Here is a 7,755-nt window from a genome sequence, read left to right as displayed (position 1 = left end):
AGACCCCATCCTTCCTCCACACACAAAAAAGAAACTGTTGGATAAACCGTTGTGTTTTCATATGTGAGTGTTTGTGTGCCCTCTAATATTTATTTTTTATTGGCATGGTTTTGTCCATATACAAACATACATCCATACACAGCGTATGTGTGTGTGTGTCTTAGTTCATTTGGGCTGCCATAACAAAAATACCATAGACTGATTGCCTTAAACAATGAACATTTAATACTTGCAGTTGAGGCTAGAGAGTCTAAGATCAAGGTGTCAGCCAATTCTGCATCTGCTGAGGGCCTGATATTCATAGAAGTCTGTCTTCTTATTGTGTCCTCACATGGCAGAAGAGGAGTGAGGGAGCTCTCTGGGATCCCTTTTAGAAGGGCACTAATCCCATTTTTGAGGGCTCCACCCTCATGGCCTAATCACCTCCCAAGGGCCCCACCTCCTAATACCATCACATTGTGGATGAAGATTTCAACGCAGGAATTTAAGGGAGACACAGACATTCAGTCTGAACTATAACTATAGAACTATCACTATAGAATGGTAAAACTATAGAACTATATAGTACTATAAGGCTACATAGAATTATAACTATGTAACTATATAATTATATATTTCAATAAAAGAAATGATCTCAGTGAACAAATAACTAAATGAAAATGATGACTGGGCCAGGCACGGTGGCTCACGCCTAATCGCAGCACTTTGGGTGGCCAAGCGGGGGGCGGATCACCTGAGGTCAGGAGTTCAAGACCACCCTGGCTAACATGGTGAAACCCCGTTTCTACTAAAAATACAAAAAGATAGCGTGGCGTGGTGGCAGGCGCCTGTAATCCCAGCTTCTTGGGAGGCTGAGGCAGGAGAATCACTTGAACCCAGGAGGCAGAGGTTGCAGTGAGCCAAGATTGCGCCACTGCACTCCAGCCTGGGTGACAACAGCAAAACTCCGTCTCAAAAAAAAAAAAAAAAAGAAAAAGAAAAGAAAAACAAAAATGATGACTGACTGCACTGTCTGCATTTATTTTATGGCCTTTATTCTTACTCATTTCATTTCACTATTATTACTGAGAATAATCCTAGTTTTCTAGAGTAAGGGACTGTTAAAAAATGATCCTCTCCAGGTATCCAATTCTCCAGGTAAGCTACCAGAGAGACCAAGCCTTAGTGAGGTGGCAGAGTCCCCGAGTGGGTTTGAAGAGTCTGAGAACAGAGAGAAGAGCCCTCCAAGAACAGGCTGTGCATAGTGGGTCACGCCTGTAATCCCAGAACTTTGGGAGGCTGAGGCAGGTGGATCACTTGAGGTCAGGAGTTCGAGACCAGCCTGGCCAACATGGTGAAACCCCATCTCTACTAAAAATACGAAAATTAGCCAGGCATGGTGGTGTACGTCTGTAATCCCAGCTACTCGGGAGACTGAGGCAGGAGAATTGCTTGAACGCTGGAGGCGGAGGTTGCGGTGAGCTGAGATGGCACCACTGCACTCCAGCCTAGGTGACAGAGTGAGTCCCCATCTCAAAAAAAAAAGCAGCAGCAGCAGCAGAAATGGTGTGTGTGCTACACGGAGGCAGGCGGGCCACAGCAGTCTTCCCAGGCCCCAGCACAGCGTGGGAGCAGTAAGACTCCTGTGCACCCAGGAGTGGCTCTAAGGTGGCAGAAAAAGCCAGCAAGCTGGAGACATGCAAACAGTGCCAAGGACACACAGGAGCAGACTGCACGGCAGATAGCCAATGACAAGAGACAGGCTGACAGGTGACCGCAAGCACCAGAAATCCTGCCGACGCCAAGCCCCCTGGAAGTCAGGCACAGCCCCAGGGAGGGAGACCCCAAGATGACCAAGGTTAAGCTCCTGTCCCCTTAGCAGAATGGCTTGAGATTGAAATTACATTTTATTTTAGTTATATTAGTTACATTATAAATATTTTCTTTTCTTTTCTTTTTTCTTTTTTTGAGACGGAGTTTATCTCTTATTGCCCAGGCTGGAGTGCAATGGCGCAATCTCGGCTCACCACAACCTCCGCCTCCCCGGTTCAAGCGATTCTCCTGCCTTAGCCTCCTGAGTAGCTGGGATTACAGGCATGCATCACCACGCCCAGCTAATTTTGTATTTAGTAGAGACGGGGTTTCTACGTGTTGGTCATGCTGGTCTCCAACTCCCGACCTCAGGTGATCTGCCCGCCTCAGCTTCCCAAAGTGCTGGCACTACAGGCGTGAGCCACCGCGCCCGACCATAAGTATTTTCTATCATGTAGTAGATGTAACATATATATAAAATACATACATATAAAAATAAAATATAACTGTATATTTGTTATAAAAATAAAAAGCACAGGGATAAAGGGAAGTTCTATTTCACCTTGTGTGAACACCTGCATTTGAGACCCTGAGTCACCTGGACCTCCCTGATGGATGAAAAGTGACAGGGTGCCCAGATGGAACAGCATCAGGCCATTGGCCGGGGGAGCAGACCAGGGCCTCGCCAGGCTCCCCTGGGCACAGCATCACTGGGCCACAGACCATTAAGGCCTGAAGGAGCCCCCGGTTGCCTTCTCTACCCCCTCCCTGTGTGCACAAGGCCCTGCAAGGTCCCCTCAGCCTTCAACAGCCGAGCTGTCCCTGATTCAAGTCTACTGACCACACCAGCTCCTCTCTGTACAACCCACCCTTAGGGCACTGGCCATGTTGGGGGCAGAGGGGCCTTGGCAGTGACCTGCCAAATCTACAAGTGGGAACAAGCTCAGGGCAGGGAGAGTGGGAGAGGGCAGACAGGCACGGAGGGCAGGACCTGGGTGACTCACCCTCAGAACAAAGAACCTGCAGAAGTAAGCGAGAAAGTGAGCTGGCATCCCGGCCAAGGTCAACCAGTGATCATGTCATTCTGCTGTCAACCCCAAATCTGCTGCCCAAATCCCCAGAGTCGGCCTGTACAATGGAGGGGAGCCAGTTTCCATCCTGCAGAGCAGGGACTCCTGTCCGCTTTACCGTCCCCACCCCTCAGAGGGAGCTCATCCCAGAGCAAAGGGCCTGCTGGTTCTGCCGGTGGCCTTAGGAAGATACATTCTCAGCTCCCACCCCACTCCTTCTATGACTTGAAGCTCAAGGAGCATGAGAAAGTGCCCAGATCCCCAACAGGTCCCAACCTGCCCCCTCCCTCCCTGAAACCCTGGGCTCCATTTGCAGAAACAGGGAAGGCCAGGTCCCTCTGTGCCTGGGCACAGCTTGCAACTGGTTGTCGGGGGGTGGGAGTTGCCCACAGGATGCCACTTCGCAGCCCAGAAGGACATCCATATGCTGGGCAGACATGAACATCTCTGCAGATTCTCAATATGCTGCTCACATCCTAGTTTGTGGGCCGAGTGACAACTGGGAAAGTGACCAAGATTCCGGTGGAAAATCAGAACAGTTGACAACCACACTCCCCCACCTTGCCACTCCTGCTTCCCCAGGCCTGGCGTATTACCACCACCAACCACTCTGGAGTGGGAGCTGAAGGACTTCCAGGCTAGGGAGAGTCGTTACAAATGGAGAGTGGTCGTTCCTCTAAATCTAGGCACCTCTCCCACAGAAAGAGTCCCCAGGGCGGGAGGAGGCACACGCGTTGCTGTGTGGTTTGTAACAGCAGAAAAATGAAAAAAATAAAAAAAGCAAACGTCCATCAATAAGGCACTAGAAAATTAAATTATATTATATCCCTGCAAAGATGATATTACAGCCATGAAAAAGGACATCCCACAGCATGAAAAAAATCAAAGGTGGCCAGGTGCGGTGGCTCACGCCTGTAATCCCAGCATTTTGGGAGGCTAAGGTGAGTGGATCACCTGAGGTCAGGAGTTCAAGACCAGCCTGGCCGACATGGTGAAACTCCATCTCTACTAAAAATACAAAAAATTAGCCAAGCATGGCAGCACCTGCCTGTAGTCTCAGCTACTTGGGAGGGTGAGGGAGGACAATCACTTGAACCTGGGAGGCAGAGGTTGCAGTGAGCCGAGATCATGCCACTGCACTCCAGCCTGGGCAACAGAGCAAGACTGTCTAAAAAACTAATAATAATAATAATAATAATAATTTTGACCCTAAAAATGAATTATGCATTTGGTACGTACGATTTAAACTTTATTACATTTGCATACAACTACATAATAGTGGAGCTAAAATGCAATTTACTCGTTGGAATTATGTGATCGATATCCACTAATTACAATTTTGAGATTTTCTTTTTGTATTTTGGAGCCAGCAGATACATGACCATTTTGGAGGCCCTCTAAAGGCTCACAGGCCCTAGGCATTGTGACTGGTGGACAGAAAGGCTGGAACGTTGGCTGGGCGCAGTGGCTCACACCTGTAATCCCAGCACTTTGGGAGGCCAAGGCGGGTGGATACGAGGTAGGGAGATCGAGACCATCCTGACTAACACGGTGAAACCCCATCTCTACTAAAAATACAAAAAATTAGCCAGGCGTGGCGGCGGGCGCCTGTAGTCCCAGCTACTCAGGAGGCTGAGGCAGGAGAATGGCACGAACCCGGGAAGCGGAGCGGGAAGGGGAGCTTGCAGAGAGCCGAGATAGCGTCACTGCACTCCAGCCTGGACGACAGAGCAAGACTCTGTCTCAAAAAAAAAAAAAAAGAAAGAAAGAAAGGCTGGAATATCCAGAGGTTGCCAGACTCCTCCTCCTAGGAGGTCCCTGGGTCAATCAATGCAGGGCTCAGCCCCAGGAGCTGCCAAGGCCGAAGAGAATGAACCAAACGCCTAAGGGAAAACCTGCTCTGGCCAAGAGTTCTTTCCTGAATACTAGAAGAGCCAGATGCTCAGGGTGGAGAGAGGAGGCTGACCTCCACAGCTTACCCCAGGAGCTGACCCCAGCCCATGGCCCGACTAGTCCTCCCCCAGCAGCCCAGCCGGATGGATAGGCTCAGAACAGCCTGCCCAGGCTGCCAATCTGTCTTCTGGGCCACGCTGGGACTTGCAGCCAGCCAGCTGCCAGCACACTGCACCCCAGCTTCCTGCTCATTGCAATACACCGAGCACTGAACCCAGGGGCGAGCACCTAGCCTCAGCCAATGCCTTCTGGCAGTATGGGCTGGGGCTGCTGCTGGCCCAACCCCTCCCAGCGGCCATTGCCACCAGACCTCTAGATGGGGACATGGGCAGGGCTCCCCGAGGAGCCCTGAACGTGGCTGAACAACCTGGCACCCACACGTGCACCCAAGATACCCCGTACATGGAGGAGGGGCCAGCAGATCCAGGGCCTTGTAGTCCAAATACCCAGGAGAGGCTTCCAGGCCCCTTAGCACCCTCCCGCCCTCTGGCTCTGGAGAGGCGCTTTCCCCTGCTCCATTCTCAAAGGCCAGAACCAGGCCCAAGGTGCTCACGCCATTCCAGCAGGAGCCTGGGCAAGGGGTGAGCTCGGAGCAGGCTCCCCAGTCACTGCCCCAGCTGGAAGGTTCCGCCACCCAAGGACCAGGGCTCCCCCAGAGCTAGGCACAGCCAACACAGGGTTTGGGTGGCAAGATTTGGCAGGAGCTGTTCCGATTCACTGCCATCCTCATGGTGCTAATAGCCACATGACTTGTCTTCCCTCGGAACAGTTTGTCTTTGCACAGTGACCAGGTAGGTAACTCACCACATGTGGCCAGAAACAGCAGGTCCCAGCCGTCTCCACATGCGAAGTCAGGCTTGAGGGTTCTGGCCTGGAACTCACAGTGTATAGAGTTGAAGGATTTGAGGAGCAGGTGTTAGAGTTTAAGAAGTTCTGAGTTCTGGCCAGGTGTAGAGGCTCAGCCTATAATCCCAGCACTCGGGGAGGCCAAGAACTTTAAGAAGGTCTGAGTTCTGGCCAGGTGTAGAGGCTCAGCCTATAATCCCAGCACTTGGGGAGGCCAAGGCAGGAGGATCACCTGAGGTCAGAAGTTTGAGACCAGCCTGGCCAACGTGGTGAAACCCCATCTCTATTAATAGCACAAAAATTAACTGGGCATGATGGCGCACGCCTGCAATCCCAGCTATTTGGGAGGCTGAGGCAGGAGAATTGTCTGAACCCGGAAGGCAGAGGTTGCAGTGAGCCGCCGAGATCGTGCGGTTGCACTCCAGCCTGGGCAACAAGAGCGAAACTCCGTCTCCAGAAAGAAAAAAAAAAAAAAAAAAAAAAGCTCTGAGTTCCAGGCCTTGACTAACACACTTTTTACTTCACTATCTCAAGTAGAGGGTCAGAGAAGCAGGAGCTTTGCAGGCTCCTGAGGCAGGGGAGAGAAACACCCACCACCACCAAGCAGGGCTCTCCCAAGGGCCAAATGGCAGAGCCTATCTGGGACACTTGGTGGTGGCAGTCAAGGTACCTTCCAGAATCAGAGCAAACCACCAGCCCCGCACCTGAAAGGCCACTTCCCCCAGTACCCCCAGACTCCCACTGTACTTGTGCACTCATCTGTCCCATGCAAGTCGGACCATGGCCAGGTCCCCTCCTGAGCCTGGGCCCCCCTTCCTGTGGCTTCCTCCTCCTGGCACATCCCCCACTTCACCCCAACCACCAGCATCACCCATCCACCAGAGGCCAGCTCAAATGCCAGCCATCCACGTGCCTTCTCTCCTCTGCCCAGCTACCTTTCTTGGGGTAGCCGCTTTCTTTTTGTTTGTTTGTTTGTTTGTTTTTTGAGATGGAGTTTCGCTCTTGTTGCCCAGGCTGGAGTGCAGTGGCACGATCTCGGCTCACTGCAACCTCCACCTCCCAGGTTCAAGTGATTCTCCTGCCTCAGCTTCCCGAGTAGCTGGGATTACAGGCATGTGCCACCCCAGGCCCAGCTAATTTTGTATTTTTAGTAGTGACGGGGTTTCTCCATGTTGGTCAGGCTGGTCTCCAACTCCCAACCTCAAGTGATGCGCCCGCCTCGGCCTCCCAAAGTGCTGGGATTACAGGCGTGAGACCCCCTGCCCGGCCTGGGGGCAGCCCTCTTTCAATTCCCGGAGCACCGCTTCCTTCTCTGACTTCCTCTGTCTCCCCACAGAGCATTCCCATCAGTTACACCCATCTCTGTCTCTCCTTCTAGCTGTGAACCTCCTCAAAGACCCAGGAGCCAGCTATCCTGTCCCCAGGACCTTGCACCATGAAGGTGGAAAGTAGAGAACAGAATCTGAGGTTATGGGTGATGTGACTCCTGCCTAAGACCCCTGTGGCCATCACTGCTGCCCCGGCCAGACCAGCCACTGCCCACAGAGCGATCCACTAGTGGCGGCATTGGATGGGCTTTAGGTGTACACACTGGTCCAGCTCACCTTCCTTGCCCATTTCAGCTCCATCGGCCACACCTTTTATTTATTTATTTATTTTCGAGATGGAAATCATTTATTTTCTCTCTTGTTGTCCAGGCTGGAGTGCAATGGCACAATCTTGGCTCACTACAACCTCCGCCTCCCCGGCTCAAGCAATTCTCCTGCCTCAGCCTCCTGAATAGCTGGGATTACAAGTTTCTGCCACCACACCCGGCTAATTTTTGTATTTTTAGTAGAGAGGGGTTTTCACCATGTTGGCCAGGCTGGTCTCGAACTCCCAACCTCAGGTGATCTGCCCTCCTTGGCCTCCCAAAGTGCTGGGATTGCAGGCAGGCTACACCGTTCAACAGTCCCCAAGAGGGGAGGGATGCAGACCCTGAAGTCCTCAAGATAGGCTAGATTCAAGAGCCCAGATGATAGGACACAGAGGAAAACCTAAAAGAAAGAAGGCACTTCTGAGATACTTTTTTATGCAAATACAAGCAAATGCATAT

The sequence above is a fragment of the Piliocolobus tephrosceles genome, chromosome 13, assembly GCF_002776525.5.
Source record: "Piliocolobus tephrosceles isolate RC106 chromosome 13, ASM277652v3, whole genome shotgun sequence".
Taxonomy (NCBI): domain Eukaryota; kingdom Metazoa; phylum Chordata; class Mammalia; order Primates; family Cercopithecidae; genus Piliocolobus; species Piliocolobus tephrosceles.
This window is presented reverse-complemented; position numbering follows the sequence as displayed.